The following is a 23,845-nucleotide window of genomic DNA, read 5'->3' as shown; positions in this document are numbered from 1 at the left end:
TACCCGTGCCTTATTGTGAATTCCCTCACTTACAAAACCATGGACAGCTACCCTCAGTAAGTAACCATTCTAACAATTCTGGGGCTTTACCTGTTAACTTTCCCAAACTACAAATAGACGAAAAAAATCTTCTAGAGTGGAGTCAGCAGCTGCAGATAATATTTATGAAAGAAAACTTACTTTTCCTAATCTCAGACCCACCCCAGAAACCTTGTACTTTTGAAATTGACTGTAACCACCACAGGGCTTTTTGTATTCTGTTAACCAGTATTTCTCCCACTATGTACCCAAGCATAGGGAATCACATGACGGTGCATGAAGTGATGCAAAAACTTTATAACCTTTTTTACAGCAGAAGTAGAGCAACCACAACCAGAATTTCCAGAGAATTCCATTCTGCCAGACTTAGACCAGGGGTCCCCATGAGTGAACACCTGTTAAAACTTAACGCAACCAGGGCTGAATTAATGCATAGGGGTGAAGCAATCACTGAGGAGAGTATGATGAGTATAGTCATAAACTCTTTAGACAATAGCTGGGACAACTTTGTGATGCAGCTGGACAGCCTCAATCTGGAACACTTAACATTAAACACACTCACTAACCGCCTCATTGCAGAGGATAATCTAAGAAGGTACTGCCATATATCAAGAAGGGACCCCAGGCCTACCAAAAGAGTTGAGTTCCAGGACAGGGGAAAGGTTACCCCAGAATGTTTTTCCTGTGGGTCCAGGAACCACTTAAGGAGGGATTGCCCCAGAGGTGATAGGGACAGGGGATATAGAGAGAGACGGTCACCAGACCGCAGACATTTCAGGGAACAGGGACGTGGGTGGTCACCCAACCCTAGAAAAAACAATGAACGCAGGGATGCTTCCAGGGATAGCAACCCAGGGGCCATGTACGGCTTCAGGCATGGTAAAGCGGGCCCCAAACAAGGGACAAATGAGAACATGTGGCTTCTGGACTCAGGAGCCACCAACCACACAACACACAACCCCAATCTATTCACCTCCCTCGTAGAGACAGACTTCAAGATCAGAATGGCTAACCAGAGCACAGCCAAGGTCATAGGGAGAGGGAATGTACATATATCAGGGGTTGGAAAAATAGAGGGGGTACTGTACATACCAGAGATACCCCACAATGTCTTAGCCATCGCAAAGCTCACAACAGACACAGACACAGAGGTAACATTCAAGGAAGGCAGGGTACAGATACTCAACCAAGGAAAAAGGGTTGGCAAGGTAACCACACATGATGGATTACTGTACTTTACACCCAGAGAGAACAGCAAGGGAAGTATAAACACAAGCATCACTCATGAGCAGGAGGGAAACACCGAAACAAGAGGGGGACTCCAGAGGGAAACAAACACTGTGTCACCAGGCAAAAACAAGGTATCCATGGGAAAACCCATCCACGACAATTGTGCCCACCTCCTTCACAGAAGACTAGGACATATCAGCTTCCCGGTTGTAGAAAAAATGCTTGAATGTACCAAGGGTTTGAAAGTAAAAAAATTATTTGGAATGTTCAGTGTGTAAATCTATGAAAATTAAGGTCAAAGCGAAGCCCAAAAGGTCAGAGCGCACAACTGACTCCCCATTTCAGCTAGTACACATGGATTTAGTGGGACCACTGAGGCCCTCCATTGGACATAGAAAAACCATAACCATACTAGACGACTACAGCAGGTATGGCTATGTATACTCACTCAAGCATAAGAATGAGACATTCCAAAGGTTCAAAGACTTTTATAAAAGGGTGGAACTGCAACATGGGGCGAAAATCAAACAGATAATGACTGACCGGGGTACTGAATTCATGGCCAAGGACTTTGCAAAATGGTTAAGGGAAAGGGGCATATTGCATTTTAGCTCCAACCCTTTTTCCCCATTTCAGAATGGGGTTTCAAAACGAAAGAACGGCATACTCCAAACGATGATGAGGTGTGTACTGGAGGACGCTGGAATGAACCAATCATTCTGGTCAGAGGCATTGCACTATTCTAACATTCTCACTATTCTATTACACGCTGAACAGGTTGTGGTCAAGCTCAATCAATAAAACCCCATATGAACTAATGTACAAAAGAAAACCCAACCTAGCCCACCTCACGTATTTGGTGTCCCAGCTGACGTCCACATTCCCCAACAGCTAAGGAAGAAATGAGAAAAGGTGTCAAAAAGGCTAAGGTTCGTGGGCTATGAGCCTGGGACAAAGGGTTTCAGATTTGTGGACAGCAATAACAAATTCATTGTATCCAGGTCTGCGGAATTCCATGAGCATTCGAATTGGTCAAGGCTCCATTGCAATGACATTTTCCTTGGCAGAGATATGCGCCCACATAACCAAAGCGACAAAGAACTGACCACCGGAGGACCAGAGGAAACTGAACCAAACAGGCCCAAACACCAAGAACTGAGAGCCGAGGAATGGAAAGAAGGACACCCCACACTGAACCTAGATAGCTTCACCGAAAAGGAAGCCGAACGCCTGCATGAAGCAGATACGCCTCCTGACAGTCCAGCTAGATCCAGTAGGAACAAATTACCAAAGAGACTAGAGGACTATGTCATGTCCATACACACAGAGCATCTCACACCCAGTTCCTACGAAGAGATACTCGGCCTCCCCCAGGAAGAGAGAGAAAAGTGGAGACAAGCCATGGAAAAGGAGATGGAGAGCCTCCGGAACCTAAAGGTATACTCACCAGCTCGAGTTCCTGAGAACAAAAAGCCAATTGGGACCAAGTGGGTGTTCAAGGTCAAGACACTCGAAGACAACAAAGCACTCTACAAAGCAAGGTTGGTCGCACAAGGCTTCGCCCAAAGGTACCCGGAAGACTACACGGACATCTACTCCCCCACAATCAGGGCTGAGAGTGTCAAGAGCACCCTAGTAATTGCCACCATCCTGGGGCTGGAAGTATTCCAATTCGACGTGCAAACCGCATATCTACATGCAGAATTGGATAAGGAAATCTATGTTAAGGCCCCACCAGGATACAACGAAGGGAAGGACAACACATGGCTTCTGAACAAAAGTTTATATGGACTCAAACAGTCTGGCAAGAGGTGGTACAACTGTCTAGCCAAAGCTCTCAACACCATGGGCTTCAAAGCCACCTCTGCAGACAAATGTTTTTTTCACAAAGAGAGAGGGAGGAGCATTTGAAGTCGTCCTTGTGTATGTGGACGATATATTGTACATAGGGAAGCAAAGGACCAAATGCGATAAATTTGCCACCGAATTAGGAAATCACTTCTCTCTGAAATTGCTAGGGAAGATAGACAAGTACCTAGGAGTCCAAGTAATTAAGATTGATAAAGGCTTCCGGATCTCACAAAGAGAGAAAATCATGGAACTGTTATCCAAATGCAACATGTCAGAGGCAAAACCCTGCGAGACACCTATGCAACCGGACTTCATAAGGAGCATGTACAATAAAGCTGAACCCTTCGTTGACAACAATGTTGTTGTCTTGGTAGTGCAGTGGTTTAAAGCACCCTGTTATTAACACAGCTGCCTGCAATTACTGCAGGTTCGAATCTTACCAGGCTCAAGGTTGACTCAGCCTTCCATCCTTTCCAAGGTAGGTTAAAGGAGGACCCAGTTTGTGGGGGCAATAAGCTGACTTTGTATAAATATACAAAAGTATGAAGGCTATTGCTTAACGCATTGTAAGCCGCCCTGAGTCTCCAGAGAAGGGCGGCATACAAATCAAATTTTAAAAAAAATGTTGAAAGACATTTACAGGCATAGCCAGTTTCATGCATTAATTCACTTATGTACTCTCTGATATCATAAATTAAGATTTTATTAAGTCATTTTTATGGCAAGAGTGTTAACACAATCTAAACTACAGATGTAAAAGGTTGTTTAGAATAATAATGCATACAAGGCTAATATTATTTCCTTCTTTTGTTTTCCAAAAAGACATGTTGGTAAAGAAGCATGAAGGATGAATTATTTTCTAATACCAGAAATATCCAAAACATTTCTTATAGATAGTTCTAATTGTGTCACATTTTAAAATTATTTAATAGTAAATAAAAATATGGTTATCAGCAAGAATATGGTAATACATTGTAATCAGCAGCAATTCAAGTTTTCTTGAATGTTTAAATTTGAAACATATAGAAGTTGTTCGTTCTTCTAGGCTCAAGTCTATTATGCTGAAATCCCAGATAGTGGCAGTTCACTGAAACATGAGTTCAGTTGCCAAATATAGATGAGAAGGACAGGAATTACATAGTCAGAGAAGACAAATGTAACTCCAGGGCCATGATTATCTCAACACTTATCATGGACCAAGCTTTCTTGAATGAATAGTTAAAGCAGCTCAAACTTCCTATTTTCTTAGGAAAAAAGGCTGAAGAGTTCTTATTATCCTACATGAAATTCTTCACTATTTGTCCTGAAGATTTGAAGGGTTTGTATGATCTATTTTGATTCTTCATTGAATATATTTCTTTATATTTATTTAATATTAAGCATTGAGAAATATTATTTAATATTTTGCATTTTTAAAAGCTCCTACTGATTAGTATCATTCTTTTTAATAAATTTATTTTATTGTTAAAGACTTTTATTAATGGAATACTTATACTTTTATCTATTTCATTCCTCTTTCTTAATTATCCCCAAAAATAGTTTACCCAAGTATTTACTTGTGCTCAGAATATTTATTTTCCGCCTTATTTTCACGGGATATCAAATATTCTCTTAACATATCTGAAGTTATGTAGAATTCATGGTTTCTCTCAGGATATTGTCTGAGGTTTCTTTGACAGATAAGTATTTCTGCCAAAATATTGGTTGCAGATTTACTAATATTAGAAAAATTGAGAAAAAAAGTCTGTAGTGTCTCTGTGTGTGTGTGTGTGTGTGTGAGAGAGAGAGAGATATGGTAAAACAATATATTGAACAGCTTGTGTGTATATTCAATACATTGTTTTACCATCATTATTAAACTTCTTTGTAATATGAGAAAAGCATTTATAAATATGCTGGTGTCTAATCAGAGAGGTCTAGAAATAACTCATAGACTAGTTCTAATTATGATCATGTCTGCTATTTGAGAGGGTTCAAGTGTTATTTTAAGTAGATTAGCTATCATTTAAATAAGCAGAGTTCTGGCAAAAGAAATCTAGATTCCCTGTATTGCAGTTCTCTGTATCCTGGCTCCTCCCCAGTTCAGCAAAAATACAGTGGATAGACAGAGGGTTTTGAATTCAAAACAGATTTAAAGGTATTGGATTGATACTAAATTACTAAATTATAACACAAAAACTGCTAGCCAGACCTTAAAAGTAATGGAACAATTGTAGCCCTTGAATGGTAAATACCCCTCCATTCCTTCATTATTAAAAATTATCTAGTTTCTACTTACGGATTTCAATGGTTGCAAGATGTGCAACTATTGAAGCACCTGTGAATAAATTGACAAGGGTGACTTTGAACTCAGCCTCTTTCACTGGAATTATTGAATGAACTATTTAAAAATAGCTTAAGAGATACTTTTGCCTGTTATCTTTTACTAAGCAATAGATTTCTACAGAGATGCAAAGGGATTTCTGCGAGATTGATGCACACTTAATGCACACACACTTCCCCTCCCCTCCTGTATTTTCTGCTTTGTTGGAAGGAACAGATATTCATAAAGAGAATGTTCATTGATTACATACAGTAGACTTTCTCAGATTTAAGTTATTTGTCACAGTGATGACAAAATAATGTTTGCAAAATATTAACCAAGGGGTATAATAAAGTCTGAAAAATGCACAAAATTAGTAAGGAAAAAATTATAATCTATATACTACTAAAATACTAGTATCTGATACTTTGTAAACTTCAATTGGGCAAAATGCTGAATCCTAGGACAAAACTTTGTCAACAAAGGTACCTCAAACAGATTATCTTTCAGAATGCCAGGACCCATTAGTCCCAAGTTGCTTCAGCCCCGCTACACTACTGCTGTTCAACATTGCCATAGTCAGGCATAATCATGTGATCTGTATTTTCTAACATTCCCTGACAGCTTTCCACAACTCAACAGGGAACCTGGAAGGAACTGATATGATTGCCAAAATTCCTTACTACTTTCCCACTAGCAAAGTCTTTGATTGTGAAAAGCTTGGAAGGACAAAGTAAATGAAAAAATGTGCACTCTCTGCCAGTCCCTCGGTTTCAATGTTCAATGTGAAACAGACAAAGCTTTTGCTTTCTTCCACAGTTAATAATTGCAATAATTGGAGAGCTAGTTCTTTGCTTTCACTTCTAGCGGAAAAAGTCTTGCACTGCCCAAAAGGGAGGGAAAAAGGGAACATGCTCACATTTTCATTCTAACCAAAACTTGCTAACTTGCTTTTTGATTTTCAAAATTGCTCTTTGATTTTCATTTCAGGGTTGCCCCACGCAGTTTTCTTTTCTGACATGATTTGGTCCCTTTACAGACCATCTCACATTTCTCTTGGACTCCTCAGCTGTCTCCTGCAGACATTTCCTGATCCTCTTCAACCCTATCACCATAGATATTCTTGGTCCACTGCTCATTGGCTACCACTCCATCTTGTTCTCCCCTGCTTGTTCAGTCACTCCTCTCTTTATCAGTATCTCATGTAGCCCATTTCTCTTGTCTATTTTCTTTACTATTATAAATATATGTACCAGATTACAGGTGCTCAAAAGAATCAGGATTTTTCCAACTGTCTATATGCCTTGAGCCTTGCATTTGATTCCTACACCACCCAAAAAAATAACCTTGGTCCTTACAATGTTGAGAAGAACAGATTAATTTTTTTTGCAACATACAGTAGCAGCTCATCCTTCTATTTATTCTCTTTTATTAGTGAAACCTGGGAGAAATAGCCTTTGTATAGGTCAAAATATTTTAATTTTCCCAGCATACAACTTTAACCGTCCTTTCAGTATCTATACAAAAAATCTGCCACCTGATGACATTTGTGAAATTGATGTTGTATTTTAAACCTGTAAGATTGAACAGTTAAGTACCATCTAGTTATCTCCAATTGGTATTTTTCAATTTTTATAACCATACAAGAAATTTTCCCTAGCAATATAAGGCAGACATGTCAAACTCAAGGACCCTGGAAAAAATGAGGGCCCGCCCTGGGCATTCCCCCTGGATGCATGCACAGGAGGCAGCGAGTGCGGGAGGGCTGGCGGTGGCTGGCAACAGCTTCAGCTCATTGACCCTTTGGCCGGTCATTGGCCGGCAATGAAGGCCAACTGGATGTGAGCCAGGGTGTCCAATAAGCCACGCTTGGCCAGCCCTGCCTGCACCGCACTTGTGCACTTCGGTGCTCCGCAGTCAGGCGACACACATCATCACCTTCCTCGCCTCACCCTGCAGCAGCAGCAGCCCTGTTCAGTAGGAGCCCCACCAGCCCTCCACTCTCCTCCAGCCCGGGAAGCCCATGAGCCCGGAGGGGAAGGGGGCCAGGGCTGGGCTGGGCTGCAGGGTCCCAGTGCCCTGGGAACTCAAGGACTAGGAGGCAATAGCATTTTCTATGAGAAAAGGGGCAGGAGAAGGAAGGAGGAGAAGGAGAAAAAGGCACTGGCCAGATACAACAGTTGCAGGGAGCTGCCACTGTTCACACAATGGAGGCATTGCAGCAGGATATAGTGGCAACTATATCATATTTGCCCTAGTACTTCAATATTTGCCCTCGTGTACTAGTACTTGTTTGTTCCCCAAACTTTGAGTATATATAGGCATTTAAGCTCTTTATGGCTGACCCTGGGTATGCTTCCTATATCTCCTACTTTATACCTGAGTTTTTCTTCCTTTCCATCACACCCTACCTCATTGTATGATTGGTTGTCTTGGGTTTATGCTTGGGATTAGGTCCTAAAGATCCTAAGGATTGTTCACCCTCCCCCCTCAATTTTAATTTAAAATCCTTCTGATAAATTGAGCCAGTCATTTTCCAAATACATTCTTCCCAGTTTTTGTAAGCTGCAGCCCATCCCCTGTCAGAAGCCCTTCATGTAGGTAATGCAGACTTTTAAACCAGTGGTTCATTTCTAAAATTCTTTGTTCCCTCATTGGATTATTGACCTTTCATTGGAAGTACAGATGAAAACACCACTTGTGCTCCTAACTCGTTAACTTCTTGCCTAGCTGCTCGTAATTTCTCAATATTGTTTTCAGGTTTATTGTCGTCATTTATCCCTATGTGAAGGAGAAGAAAGGGATCTGTGGGCTTGATTATTTTGGTAAAGTTCTCAGCCACATCTTTGATTTTTTTTTCTCCAAGAAGACAACGTATCTCCCTATATTTAATGTCCAGTCTATGGATGGATGGTTCTTTCCCCCTAAAATTGAATCCCCTATCACCAATACTTGCCTTTTTTTCCTAGGGAAATCTGAGCTAATTTTTTTCTTTCACGGGAGAACTTGATGATGCCTCTTTTCTAGGGACACTTGATGATGCTTCTTTTCTAGATGTCTGCATCCTTTTTTGCAGGGGAAGGCTATGAAAGTGAAGGCTCAAAAGGGGCTGGACTAGACAGCAGGGGCATTGTTCTTGGTTGCTGTTTTCTTCTATGAGTGACATGTTTCCATTAGCCTTCCTCTAAATGTCAGCATTCCGAGTAATGCATCCAAAGAAATCAGAATCCCAAGGCAGGAATGTTCCTCAGAGAACATGTTTATTGGATACATCATATCAGCACAGCCAGTGAAAACCAACCCTAAAAGTTTCCCATGGTTATCATGTAATTAAAAGAGAAAAAGTTTTCCTCCCCATGTGTCACAGGTAACATTGTCCAATCAAAGCAGATGACAGACTCCCTTGATCACTTCAGCTCCTTCTCCAACTGTCACCTGTTGGGATGACCTTGGTTCCCATGGAAGAGCTCTTTGTTTTGTCTACGAGATGGTCTAGCTATTGTGTGGCAACTATGAAGTATTACAAGATGGTTTCAGCCAGGTTCAATTCAGAGTCAGATCTCCCCTCTTAATAATAATAATAACTTTATTGTCATTGTACGTGTATACACAGTATACCCATACAACGAAATTCACTTAACACCCAGAGACCAGGTCCAACACACATAACAATCCCCAAACATACTCCCACCCACCACAATTCTACACCCCTAAACCACCCAAACATCCACACAACAGACCAAGTAATACTGTCCAACAGCTCACCGATGGTGGCCCTTTAGTTCATTGTTGAGTGCAATTATAGTTCTGGGATAAAAACTATTCAGAAAATGTGTGGTCCACGTTTTAATTGTTCTGTATCTTCTGCCAAAAGGCAACAGTCCAAAAAGATTGTAAGCAGGATGGGAAGATGTTATGCAACTTTCTCAAACAGTGAGATTCGAAGATGTCATCCAGGGCTGGTAACTGGAGTCCGATGATATTCTGGGCAGTTTTAATGATTCTCTGTAGAGCTTTTTTGTCCACTACAGAGCTGCTCCATACCATGCAAGAATGCTGTATGTCAGGACCAGGGGTGGGTTCTAAATTTTTTTACTACCGGTTCTGTGGGCGTGGCTTATTTTGTGGGTGTGGCTTGGAGGTCATGTGACTGGGTGGGCATGGCTATGTGTATAGGGACTACTCAGAGGGCTGAAAAAAGTTATTTCTGACAGGTCCTCGCTCTTTTGACTGGTCCTCACACTTATGACCATCCTCACATTTATGCCCATGCAGCATTCTTAACAACCATGTCACTCATTTCACAACTGCTTCTCTTCACCATGGTGACAAGATAGGGCAAAAAACGTAAAATGTGAGGACAGTCGTAAGTTCGAGGACTGGTCAAAAGTGCAAGGACCAGTCAAAAATAACTTTTTCAGCCCTCTGAGTAGTCCATATGCACAAAAGGATACAGCAATAAAGAGGGATGAAGGAAGGAGAAGAGAGATGGAAGAAGGAAGGAGAGAGAGGGAAGGAAAAGAAGGGAGGAAGGAAGGGAAGGGAAATTAGAGTAGGAGTGAGGGTAAGAGAGAGAGGAAGAGAGGAGGAGAAGGAGAAAGGAAGAGGAGGTAGGGAGGAGAAGAAGAGGGGTGGGGAAGAGAAAGTAAGAAGGAAAGAAAAGAGAGAGGTGGTAGGTTTGAGGAGAAAGATTGCTGTACAATAAAAAAGATGAAAGGGAAGAAAGCCAACCCCAAACAAATATAAAGATATTAAGATAAAGAATGAATTGTTAAACTTTAAAGAATAAAAGAGAACAAATATGAATAAATAGCAATAAAATAGAAACACACAAAGAAACATACAATGTATTTTCTTTGAACAGAGTATTTGGCCGGTTCACAAATTTAAACAGTGTTTAGTCATTTCAATTAAATTTACAATTTCTATATTTCCTTTTTGCCGGATTTATTCCTCATCTATTTTTTTATAAAACCAATATTACCCTTCATCCTCATCTCTAATCTTAATCAAATTCAATTTTTCCCTTCTATTCTATATTATACCCCTTCCCATTGTCATCTATTTTTATATCCATCCTCACATTGGTTAATTATGTATTTATGTAATACAGTTGTTTAATACAAATTCAACATTTTAATATAAATCAATTAGTTATATAACTATCTTTTTTGTATATTAATCAATATGAACATGAATAATCCAATTATTTCAATGCAATCCAATTTCTTACAAATCAATTAATTATATTTACCAATAATAATAAACCAAATAATTTCCCCCATATATTCCGCCAAACCACAACTTAACCATTTCTGCTTTCAATACAATATACAATTAATAGTATCTCAATTATTACAATTCCCTAGTTAAATAGAGCTTTTTTTCTTTTGTGTTTTAAAATCTTGAACTCTCCTCTTTTGCCCTAAATTTCCCATTGTTTGCACCTACCTTTTTTGGTGAAGAAAAAGAAATCTCATTCTGCCTCATTTTGTCACATTGCAGCAAAGAGCCTGCTTTACTTTCAGTTTCATTTTTTCAGCATAGCTAGGGGGAAAAAAATCTGCTCCAGCACTCTTTGCAGCTAGCAACAGAGCCCTGCGCAAAACAGCTGAGAGCAAATCAGCCGAGAGTCGGGAGGCCGATCTAATCAACTTGTGCTAATTAACCTATGCTGAAGCTGAAAGGGGCTGTTTTTTCTTGCTGTTTGCTTGCAAGGAGATAACTGCTGCGAGGCACAGGCCAAAGGGTGGGGGCCACCCTCCTTGCCACTTAGCCCCCCCTGTCGCCCCCTTTTGCCTCTAGCGCCCCCCTGCCGCCCCTCTTACTGCCCCTAAGGCATCCCACCGCCCCCTGGGTGGTACCGCCCCTGGGGGGCGGTATCACCCACTTTGGCAACCACTGGCTTAACTACTTAACTACTTAACAACCAGTTCTACCGAAGTAGAATCCCACCACTGGGTCTACCCATTTATTTTTGCAGGCACCAGTCTACTCATTTGGTTTTTTTTACACTGATCAGCTGTAGAGCGGACCTTTGAAGCCCCGTGGCAAGAGTTTAAACAGTTTTGAATAGAGGCTCGGCTTCTGGTTGGCGCCGCCGCCGTCGCCAGATGGTCTTTGAAGACCGCCAGCCCCGCCGCCTGTAAAGAGCCGCCTCCACAGCTGAGAGGCGGCTCGAAAAACTCTGTTTCTTTGAGGAAACGTGAGGAGAGCCGGCGAGAGCAGGTAGAGCCCCTGTGAAGTCCCCAGAGTGTCTTTTTTGCCTCTGGGGAGGAAGCAGGATGAGGCTCCCTATTCAGCTCGCCGAGGCTCCAGACGCGGGGGAACTCTGCATGTAGCAGAGCCAGATGACGCGACCAACGTAATCAGCGAAAGTCAAAAGATTTATTAAAAATAAACAGGGTGAAATCTGGATCCGGAACTCAAAACTGCAAGTATTTATAATAGCCCTGTGATGGAATTTGAGAATGGAGAAAGAGAAGAGTGAAAGTTTAAAATGGCGTCCGGCTTTAGCGGCTTGAAAAAAGCTGAAAGCGAAAGTGGATTTGTCTGGCTGTCTTAGTACGCTACAAAGTATCGAAAGTAACAGTGCTGTCTAGAAGAGAAGCGAAAAGTTTTTTTTTCCAAAGTGTCTTTATGTTCCTTCTCCCTTAGAGACTTGCTTAATTCTGAGAGGATTTTGTGGTAAAGGGAGAGAAGACTTCCTTTTTAAAAAGAGTTTGTCTACGTGGCAGAATGGCTTCAAAGCCAGACAACAAAGCTGTAGGGGGGGGGGTTCCCCCACTCAGTCACAAGAGCAGTTTTTAAGTTTGCAGATTCAGAGCCAGAGACAGGAGATTGATTTTAAAGACTTGAAGGAATTTATTATTCTGGCTCTGATGAAACAAGATGCGGTTATGGACCAGAAATTTGAAAAATTTCAACAGGAAATTAAGGAGGTGGTTCAAGAAAAGTATGATAAGATGAAGCGAGATATTTTGACAGTTTTGACTGGCTTCTCAGAAGTAATTGTCCAGATTGATAAAAAAGTGGAAGAAATTAGTTTAGAAGTAGAGTCCAAAATGAAGGAAGCTGATTATAAGATTTACAATGCGGATAATAAAATGCAAAGGATTGAAAATGAAGTGACAATGATGCAATTCAAATTTATGGAGTTTGCTGTAAGACTGAGGGGGATAAAGGAAAACAATAGAGATTTGAGAAGGATTTGTGCTGATGCTTTGGCTGTGATGCTAAAGGTTAGCCCTGAAGAGGTTTTGTCCAAAATTGACAAGATTTACAGAGTGAATTCTTGGGTGGCAAGGCAAAGGCAATTGCCCAGAGATGTGGTGTATACTTCATAGATAGAAGAATAAGAAATGACATCTTGCAAAAGTCTTTTGTTTCTACTCTACAAGTGGATGGAAGGGAGATTGCGATTTATAAAGAGCTGCCGCCTAAGATGCTAAAAGACAGAAAGGATTTTGGATTTTTGGTGACTGAACTAAAGAAACATCAAATTCCATTGAGATGGGATGCTCCAATTGGCATAATATTGAGATATCAAGGAGAAAAATATCGATTAAGTACTGTTGAAAAAGCAGAAGAATTTTATCTTAATGTTTTTAAAATTAGCCTAACATCTCCATGTACATCTTCAGTGTTAGGAATACAGGAGGGTGATAAAGAAAAACAAATTGAGCACTGCTTCTTTTCTTGCCTTGTGCTGGCTTAGACCTCTGCTGTTGTTGTTTTTCTGGAATTTGTTTATAGGCTGATCGAGTTATGCGCTGGTCTTTAACTTTGTAGGACATCAGATCAAGATCCAAAGTCACTTCTCTTGTATTTTTAGGTGGTCCACCTATAACCTTTAAAGGAAGATCCAAAAAGCCCCTAGTGGTTCCTTGTATTTCCATTGGCTCCATCTCCATCTGCTTCCAGTGGAAGGGGAAGGGGGCTTTTTGGATGAGCCGTTCCCGGATCTTCCTTTAAAGGTTATAGGTGGCCAGTGTCGCAGAAATGGTGAAGATATCAGCATACATAAAAGACCGGACCCAAGAGATCTATGTATGAGAATGGAAGAAATGGATAGATTATGTGCAGAATAAATATTAAACTAGGAAGTACAGATAACTTTTAGTTGAATGTTGTGTAGAAATGTATAGAACAGGGGATAGAATATTAGAATGTCAGGAAAAAATGTATACTACACAGGGGGTAGAGTAGATGGGCAGTAAAGTATTATATAATGTGATTTGGATTTGGATTTCATCCTGGGGAAGCCATGGGGGGAGGGGAGGGTAAGGGAGAGCTAGGGAGGGAAAGGGGGGGGGGAAGGGGGAAAATCTGTATTTGTAAAACTTTTTCAATAATAAAAAAAAAAGAGTTTAAACAGTTTTTTTCCCTCTAGCCATCAGCTGGGACTCAGGAGGCAGCAATAGATTGTGGGCGGGCTGGGTAAGTGAACAGCAACCGGACCGAACCTGTTTGGGGGCATGGGCAGCCAATCTTATTACCGGTTCTCCAAACTATTAAAAAATTTTACTACTGGTTCTTGCAAACCGGTGCGAACTGGGAGCAACCCACCACTGGTCAGGATACTCTTAATGGTGCTGCAATAATAGGACAGAAGTAGATGCTGAGATAGATTTATCTTCCTGAGCATTCTCAGGAAGTACAGCCTCTTCTGTGCCTTCTTCACAAGCATGTTAGCATTCATAGTTCATGAGAGGTCCTCCGAGATATAAATGTCCAGAAATTTAAAACTACTCACCCTCTCCACCTCCTCATCATTTATATACAATGGTAGATGTACATCTCTCTTCCTCCTGAAGTCAATTATATTTTTTTTAGTTTTTGTGGTGTTAAATGTGAGATTATTTTCATTACACCACAATGTCTCCCCCTGGAGATACGGAGGATCCCGGATCTACGCACCTTCTGCCGCGCTCTTAAAACCTTTTTATTCTATCAGGCTGGCCTGGCCTAATTTTTCCCTTTTTTCCTTTTAAAATACAAATTTTAAATTGGTTTTAATTTATTGGGGTGTTTTAAATCGGTCTTCAGCCAAATTATTTAATTCGGTTTTATTCTGTTTTAATTTTTGTACTAATGTGTTTTTATCTTGTGGCTGTTCACCGCCCTGAGTCCTTCGGGAGTAGGGCGGTATATAAATCAAATAAAACAAACAAACAAACAAAACAAACAAACAATGTCAGCCCTTGTACTTCCTTCCTGTAAGCAGACTCATTATTCTTATTAATGAGCCCCACCACTGTTGTGTAATCCGCAAATTTAATAATTGCGTTGGTGTTATACAATGGGGTGCAGTCATGTGTGTACAAGAAATAAAGGAAAGGGCTTAGCACACAACCCTGGGGGGCTCCTGTGCTTAGTATCAGAGTAGAGGAATGGTGAGATCCCATCCTTACTGATTGCGGCCTACCTGTCAGAAAATCCCTTATCCACAAACAAATCCTCTTATACCCAAATTGGACATTTTAAAAAACAACCTGTTGGGTAAAATGGTGTTAAAGGCAGAGCTATAATCCACAAATAACAGCCTCACATATGTTCCCTGTTGTTCCAAGTGATTCAATACAATATGGACAACAAGAGACATAGCATTGTCAGTTGATCTATTACCCCTGTATGCAAATTGGTATGGGTCCAAAGTATTATTATTACATGTATTTATATGCCGCCATTCTCCCAAAGGACTCAGGGTGGCGAACACAAGTTAAGAAACAAGTACAATAAAATCATAATTCAATCCAAATAATTAATTAGTAGTAAATAATAAAGCCCGGAATCAGTCTCAGACTATTTGTTTGAAAAGCCAAGTCTTCAAGTCCCGACGGAAGGAGCGGAGATCAGGAGCCGTCTGGAGCTCAGTAGGTAATTCATTCCAGAGGGTGGGAGCATCCACAGAGAACGCCCTACCCCTGGGCACAGCAAGGTGACATTGGCTCGCCGTTGGAACCCTGAGGAGAGCGGCCCTATGTGAGCGAACAGGATGGTGAGATGCAGGCAGGAGAAGGTCATGCAAATATCCCAGACCTAAGTCATGAAGGGCCTTATAGGTGAGGACTAGCACCTTGAAGCGGACCCGGAGAACCACTGGTAACCAGTGCAGCTCATGCAGGAGAGGTGTTATATGGGAATAATGAGGGGCTCCCATAACAACCCGTGCAGCTGCATTCTGGATCAGCTGGAGTCTCTGGGTGCATCTCAGGGGCAGGCCCATGTAGAGGGAATTGCAGTAATCCAAGCGGGAAGTAACCAGGGCATGAGTGACTGTGCGAAGGTCATCTCGGTCCAGGAAAGGGCGCAACTGGCGCACCAGGTGAAACTGTGCAAAGGCCCCCCTGGTCACGGCCATTAGATGGTCTTCTAGGGATAGCCGAGCATCCAGGAGGACACCCAAGGTCCGAACCCTATCAACAGGTACAAGTTTTTCCCCATCTATCAAAAGTGATGGAGCTTCTGAAACCCGAGATGCCGGCATCCACAGCCACTCAGTCTTAGAGGGATTGAGTTTGAGTCTGTTTCTGCCCATCCAGGCTCATACCTCCTCCAGGCAATGGGACATCACGGAAAGGGCATCTCTGGGGTGGTCTGGGGTGGAGATGTATAATTGGGTATCATCAGCATATTGATGATATCTCACCCCAAAGCCATGAATGATCTCACCCAGTGGCTTCATATAGATGTTAAAGAGCAGGGGAGGCCCCACAATTAAGGGGCCTCGGGGTGGATCTCTGCCCTCCCACCCATACAAACTGAAAGCGACCCAAGAGGTAGGAGGAAAACCACCGTAAGACAGTGCCTCCCACCCCTAACCCCATAAGTCGCTGCAGTAGGATACCATGGTCGATGGTATCAAAAGCCGCTGAGAGGTCAAGTAGGACCAGGATGGAGGAACAACCCCCATCCCAAGTCAGAGCCCGAGATCCCCCATCCCGAGCCAGAGCCAGAGCCAGAGATCAGAGCCAGAGCCAGAGCCAGAGATTCACCAGAGCAACCAATGCCGTTTCCGTGCTGTGACTGTGTCGGAAGCCTGATTGGTACAGGTCAAGGTATTCCGTTTCCTCCAGGAATTGTGGGAGCTGTTGAGCCACTACAGTCTCAACAACCTTCGCAATGAAACAAAGGTTGGAGATGGGACGATAGTTATTAAGTGAGTCTGGATCCAGGGAAGGCTTCTTGAGGAGAGGTCGAACCACCGGCTCCTTAAGAGAGCCAGGGAAGTTCCCCTCTCTCAACAAAGCATTGACAATTGCCTGGATCCAGTCTCTAGTCACCTCTCTGGCAGCCGAAACCAACCAGGAGGGATAAGGGTCCAATAAACAAGTGGAGGAACTAAGTTTGCCCAAAATCCTGTCCACTTCCTTGACAGAAACAGGGTCAAACTCAATCCAGATATTATTCTCAAGACCCACCCTAGTCTCCCGATTGGATTCTGCCCAGTCAGAGTCCAATCCGATCCGGATCTGAGCGATTTTATCATGCAGAAACTGTACAAAATCCTCAGATCTGCCCTGCAAAGGGTCTTCCCTCGCTCCCTGATTGAGGAGGGAGTGGGTCACACGAAACAGGGCCGCTGGGCGGTTTTCTGCAGATGCAATGAGGGCGGCAAAGTAGTGACGTTTCGCCGCTTCCATCGCCACTAGATAAGACTTAATATGGGTTCTTAACTGTGTTCAGTCAGATTCAGATCGGGAGGACCTCCAACTCTCCTCTAAGCATCTTTTCCGATGTTTCATTTTCTGGAGCTCCATGGAAAACCAAGGAGCAATCCGGGATCTGCATCAGGTTAGAGGCGGCAAAGGTGCGATTCTGTCCAAGGCGTTGGTAGCCACCCATTCCCAGGATGCCACCAGAGCCTCAGCTGAATCGCAGGATTGAGAGGTGGGGAATGTCCCAAGCTCCTTCAAGAACCTTTCTGGGTCCATCAGGCGCCTAGGGCGGAACCATTTTATGGGTCCCATCTCCCAGCGGCAGGGGTTGGCAGATTGAAAGTCTAGTCTAAGGAGGGAATGGTCAGTCCATGACAGGGGAGTGATGGAAAGTTCCCCCTTACTATGACCATTTATCCACTGCCCAGAGAGAAAAACCAGGTCGAGTGCGTGTCCTCCCCTATGAGTTGGGCCCTGAATAACCTGAGTCAGGTCCATGGCTGCCATGAGGCCATGAACTCCCGGACTGTCTCAGATGACTTACCAATCGAAGGCAGATTAAAATCTCCCACAACTAAAAGGCTGGGTAGTTCAAGTGCCACCTCAGACAAGACATCGAGCAGTGCGGGCAGGGCTGTGGCAACATAGCTGGGAGATAGGTATGTGACCAACAAGCCCGACTGAACTCCAGGGTCCACTTCAATAGAAGAGACTCACACCCACCTATCTGAGGGACAGTGACCTCCCTAGGACTCAGACTTTCTCTAACAACTACTGCCACCCCCCCGCCCCTTCCCTGGTGTCGCGGCTGGTGCAGGACACGAAAGCCTGAGGGGCATAAATCAGAGAGGGATTCCCCCCTCTTGCCCCAATCAGGTCTCCGTGATACAGGCCAGGTCCGCACCCTCCTCATCAATAAGATCTCGTATGAGGAGAGCCTTATTCATCACGGACCTGGCATTCACATATATCAGATGGAAACCAGGGTCCTTCGCTCTCATATCCCCAGGAAAGCAGGGTGAGCAGGAGGTATGGGAGCAAGTCACCATCCGAATGCATCTGGTGTGATGCTCCCCACCCCTACTTTGATTTCTTGTGCCCCTTCCCACCATCACAGGTAAAGCTTGTCCCACCCTCCTCCGAGCATCTCCTACGACTCCCAACCTCCCCAACCCGCTGGGACTGTCAAAATGGCATGGCTGCTGATCCTTAAGAGACCCCCCAGTCTCATTTTTATTATTAAAAACCACCCTCCTCGCGGATCCCCTTAAAATTGGATCTAAAAATCTATTTAAAAAACCCCAGAGTTTCCGTTTTTTAGCATACCACCTCTCAGGGTTCCAAAACCCATCATCAAGGGCAGCCCTCAATAGTTGAGAGGGCCAAATCTGTGAGAGGGGGGAGTCTCGCAGTGCAAGGAGCTCCGCAGTTGAATACATTAAAGAATAGTAATGAGCTGAGAGTGATGAAGGATCATTTTCTATTAAAGGGTGTTAGAGATGGTAAAAACAGGTAGATTAAATAAGGGAGGAAAAGATGTTAAAGAGAAGACAATATGCTAAAAACATCAGAACATCGGGACATCATCGTCCTATCATGACAATGGTAAGTCTTGTGATTATAATAAGTCTATTCAATGGTGGGGAAAAAAGTCTCAAAGGCCGCCCTTTCAAGGTGACCCAAATCAGAGTCATGAGGTCAAATGAGAGATGGTCCGTCCCACCATAGTCCAAGACTCTCGGTGTCTGTGCCTCCTCCTGTTCTCACACCAGCGATAGCCGAGGCTTAGTTCAGAAAAAAGCAAGGTGTAGTCATAGGATGGAATAAATGATTGAATAGTTGAATAATCCGGGTAACCCAGGGAGGACAAGATGGTCAAATAATGGTCAAATAAGGCTGCGGATCAATCAAAAGTTGTAAATTTATGCTGAGTGGCCCTATTAGGCCTAAGCCTAATAAGGTGGGGGGGAAGCAGTTAAGGGAAAGACCAACCGTCATCCCCAACTGACAATTCTCAGTTCCTTCCCCATAAGCTTGATCTTCAGGCCATTCAGCCTATTAAGCCCCTTCCATGCTTCAGAAAAAAGGGGGGGAGTGTCCAGATCCCTCAAAAACTGAGGGATCCTAACATTTGTAATGCTGCCTTCTTCTCCACCAACAACGGGGGCGTCTTTGCAGCCAAGCCTCCAGGTACTGCCGCCGTCCTCTAACCTCCTCCCCGAAAGTCAGCTGTTCCTCGGGCTCCATCCACGGCTCTATCGAGTCGGCAACACCTCGGCTCGCTGGGAGGGGGTCAAAGATGGTTAACTGACCCCCGACACCCCTGAAAATGTCGAACATCGCCTCCCTAAGCTCGGGGTTCAATGCGGAGCCGCCATTTTGGTTTGCTGCCCAAGTAGATGGAAGACTAGCCTTAATATACAGTAGTTCAACACCAGCCTCTCAAAACATTTCATGACAACAGATGTTAAAGCTACTGGTCTATAATCATTAAGGGATACCACTACTGTCTGCTTAGGGACTAGCACTATAATAGATGTCTTCAGGCAGGTAGGGATAGAGCACTGCGACAGGGATAGATTGAAAATATCCGTGAACACTCCAGCTAGCTCTGTAGCGCAGACCCTGACAACTCGTCCCAGAATTCCATCAGGCCCAGCAGATTTCCAGATAGTAACATTCTGGAAAGTGCGTCTTACATCAGAGATCTGCAGTAGAAGTGGTTGTCTATTGATGGTAGATGTTAATGGTGCACTATCAGTGGTAAATGTTGGAATGATGGTAGTTCTTGTGTCCACCTCAAAATGGCTGAAGAATTGATTTAGCTGCTCAGCCAAAGAGTCACTACTGCTAGACAAACTATTTTTATTGCTTTGTCCTGTGATTTGTCACAGACCTTGCCATATCCAACCAGAGTCTGAGTTCTCAAAAAGATGTTCAATCCTCCGTCTGTATGTAGCTTTAGCATCCTTGATTTAGCTCTTGCCTCGCTATACTGTAGCACATCACCAGAATGGAAAGCAGCATTTCTTGCTCTTAATAAAAGACACACTTCTCTATTTATCCAGGGCTTGTTGTTAGAGAACACCCGTACTTGTCTGGTGGTAGTGACAACATCAATGCAGCTTTTAATATAAAACAGTACCGTTGAAGTATAAGTGTCAATATTGTCTTCCTCAAATAGTGCCCAATCAGTGCTCCCAAAGCAATCTTGAAGTTGCTCCAATGCACTGCTGGCCACGCTTGTATTAACTCAGGAGAAGTTTATTATTTATTTATTTATTTATTAGTTCAATTTATATGCCGCCCTTCTCCGAAGACTCAGGGCGGCTTACAATGCACTTATAGCAATAGCCTTCATTCTTTTGTATATACCTGCTTATTAGGGCTTTTGGCCCCCCATAAGCGGTGTTTCTACAAAGTCAGCTTATTGCCCCCACAATCCAGGTCCTCAATTTACCTACCTCGGAAGGATGGAAGGCTGAGTCAACCTTGAGCCTGGTGAGATTTGAACTTGCACTAATTGCAGGCAGCTGGCAGCTAAGTGCTACATAACAGCACTTAGTCCGCTGCACCACCAAGGCCCTTATTTCCAAGTTCCTGGAAAGACAAACATAAACATTATTAGTTCTCGCTTAACCACCCCTCCCCTCCCCCAGCGGTTCATTGGGTTTTTGTGGATATGTCATGGAATTTGTTAACCACTCTGCTCTCACACCTGTGCTCTTCACCCAGGTAGCTTCTGAGAGTGGGTAGCCTTTCCACTGCACTAAATACTGTAGTTTCCCTTTATATAATCTAGAGTCTAAAATTATTTTTACCTTGTAATGGGTCTCTCCCTGCACCATGATGGGTATCGGGGCTGCACAGCCTACAATCTCAGCTGGGATCAGTTTCAACAGACTGCTATGAAAGACTGGATGCACTTTCCTTAATAGGCAGGAAAGTTTCAGCTCCACTGTAACTGGATTAATGATTTTTACAATGGGAAATGGCCCTAGCAATTTTGGTCCTAGCTTCTTACAGGGTAGTTTCAATCATAATTATTTGGTGGACAAGTAAACCTTGTCCCCTACTTGGAACAGAAGTTGTGGGGACCAATGCTTATTGGCCTGGGCTTTTGGGGATTCTGCGGTTTTGTGAAGGGCCTGTTTCACGTTCTCCCAGGCTTTCCTCAAGGAGTCCATCCATTCGGTTAGAGTAACTGAGGAGGGTGGCTCCCGGGGAAACTCAGGCATGGAGACAAACTCCATCCCTGTGGTGATTTGGAACAGGGTGAATCCTATGCTGTTGGGCACTGAATTATTGTATGCCACCACAGTGAAAGTTAGTAGGTCTGCCCAATTAGTTTGCTGGTAGTTGACACAACACCTTAAGTATTGTTCTATCATCGCGTTAGTTTGTTCTACCACCCCATTGGTACTTGGATGAAAAGTTGAACTGAGCCCCTGGGAGGATCCAATTGACTCAATGAACTCCCTCCAGAATTTGGCAGTAAATTGAACCCAGTGATCTGAGATGATACTCCAGGGCACCCCATGCAGCCAGTAAATGTATTTTAGGAATAACTTGGCTAGCTTATGGGCTGACAAGAGACCAGAACAGGCTATGAAATGGACTTGCTTAGAGAAGAGGTCAATCACAGTCCAAATGACTGTGTTTCCCCCACTCTTCAGAAGCTCTACTATGAAATCCATGGCAATTTCTTCTCATGGACAGGATGGGTCAACAACTTGTTGGAGGAACCCAGGAGGCTTTCTGGGTCATTTTTTAATTGCAGCATAAGTTGCACAACTTAGTTTTCAATGTCCCTTTTCATCCTCGGCCACCAGAATTGCATCCTTGCCAGATGCAGAGTTTTCAGAAACCCAAAATGTCCCACTTGCTTCACATTGTTTATTTTCTCGAGCACTAGAATGTGGAGGGTGTTAGGACATACAGTTTTGAACCCTTCCATGCTAGCCCCTCCCCAGAGGTTTGTAGTCCCCTGTTGTCCCTGTACCAAGGGTTGGATGGCAGTTCAGCTTTGAGTTTCTGAATTAGATCCCCCCCTTCTATGGCTTGCCACCGTTGCACCTGCTGCCCGCTTGTGTCTCTCTCTGGGGTGGAGAAATCATGGCATGGACTACCTCCTCACATTTGCTGTTGTATTGTGACATCTGTGATCCTGAGTGCATTGGCCAAAAGGTTTTTTCCTCCTGGGATGTACTTCAATGTGAAGTTAGAATGGTTGAAGTATTGGACCCACTGGACTTCCTTAGGCAACAGTTTCCATGGGGTCCCAAGCGCCTCCAGATTTTTATGGTCAGTATATATTTCAAATGGCATTTTGGCTCCTTTAAGGAAATGGCGCCATGTAAGCAGTACCTACTGGGCTGAGTATGCTTCCTTCTCCCACACTGCCCACCTTCTTTCAGTCTCAGTGAGCTTGCGGGAGGTGTATGCATAGAGCTGCAAATCCCCCTCCACATTTTTTTAGGAGGACCGCAGGCACTGCCATGTTGCTGGCATCTGCCTGGATGGTGAATAGCCGCTTTGGGTCCTGGTACTTGAGAATCGGCTCTTCAGCAAAGGGTCTTTTGAGGGTCTCAAAAGCTGCTTGGCATTTGAGTGTCCATTGTAGGGGCTGGCTTGGTTGGGGTTTCACCCCTCCCCCTCCTGTTTTTAGTAGTTTGATGTTTGGGAGGGTGATCTCAGCAAAAGAGGGAAGAAACTGCCAATAGAAGTTTGCAAACCCAAGAAAGCTTTGGAGTTGCTTGTGGGTTTGAGGAGGTTGCCACTCCAGGACAGGTCTGACTTTCCCTGGGTCCATCTCAACACCCTCACTGGACACTTGGTATCCTAGATAGTCTAGGCTGGTCTTGTGGAATTCGCATTTGGACAGTTTGGCATACAGGTTTGCCGCTAGCAGCTTCTTGAGCACCTGGCAAACCAATTTAATATGCTCTTCCATGGTCTTTGTTAAGGAATTTGCAGAGCAACCCTTGAGTAGCAAGGGTGTGCACATGAAAGTGATTGAGAGTAGTTACGAAATAACACAGCCAATACACAGATACACTGAGTTGTGTTTACTTTCAGGAAATAGTAATAAGGCACAGTCCAATAAACAGTCCAGGTCATACACGTATAAAGCAGTAGATAGTAAAACAATAGTCCAGGGATAATCCAATAACAAAGTCTTCTTACCAGTCGTTGTAGTCATACACAATAATCAGTCCTTTGTATTTGCAAACAGTAGCAAAACACAGCAGAGCAGTAACGATCAGCAAAGAGAAACAAACCATGTTTCTAGCTCCCTCTTAAGAACATTGGCTACAGAGCTAACCAATCAGGACACAGTATGATGCAATACAGCAATACAGCAGTATCTTAAAGCTATAATGATGGTTTATATATTGCCAACCCAACAAGTTAGGTAAAATCATTTCCTAACAGTCTCAGTAAAGATGAGGATGTCATCTAAGTATACAAGGACTCCCTTGTACAGGTGCTCATGTAGTACTTCATTGATCAATTGCATGAACATGGCAGTGGCTCCCTGGAGGCCAAAAGTTATCACCTTGAATTGAAAGCTTCCTAGCAGACAGTTGAATGCGATTTTCCAGGCACCCCCCCCTTTAATCTGCACCTGGTAGTATGCCTCATGCAGATCTAATTTGGTAAAGATTTTTCTTTTTGCTAGGTGGGCCAGCATGCCCTTTATTCGGAGGAGTTGGTACATATTTTCCATGCATATGGCATTAATCTCTCTAAAGTCTATGGA

General features: G+C 43.3%; 1 protein-coding gene across 10 annotated transcripts in view; it reads left to right on the top strand.

Annotated features, from left to right (window-relative positions):
* The first annotated feature begins 4,263 nt into the window (after positions 1 to 4,263).
* PALLD (palladin, cytoskeletal associated protein) overlaps positions 4,264 to 23,845 on the top strand; it is a 456,066-nt gene continuing 436,484 nt past the window's right edge. For 8 of the 10 annotated variants that reach the window (XM_087875167.1, XM_087875165.1, XM_087875164.1 and 5 more), the window contains exon 1: positions 4,264 to 4,438. The gene's annotated coding sequence lies outside the window, so the exon portion shown is untranslated. The remainder of the gene's footprint in view (positions 4,439 to 23,845) is intronic. The other 2 variants (XM_087875161.1, XM_060686741.2) reach the window with 1 other exon arrangement.

The sequence above is a fragment of the Pantherophis guttatus genome, chromosome 8 (assembly GCF_059756535.1).
Source record: "Pantherophis guttatus breed Tessera chromosome 8, ASM5975653v1, whole genome shotgun sequence".
Taxonomy (NCBI): Eukaryota; Metazoa; Chordata; class Lepidosauria; order Squamata; family Colubridae; genus Pantherophis; species Pantherophis guttatus.
This window is presented reverse-complemented; position numbering and strand designations above follow the sequence as displayed.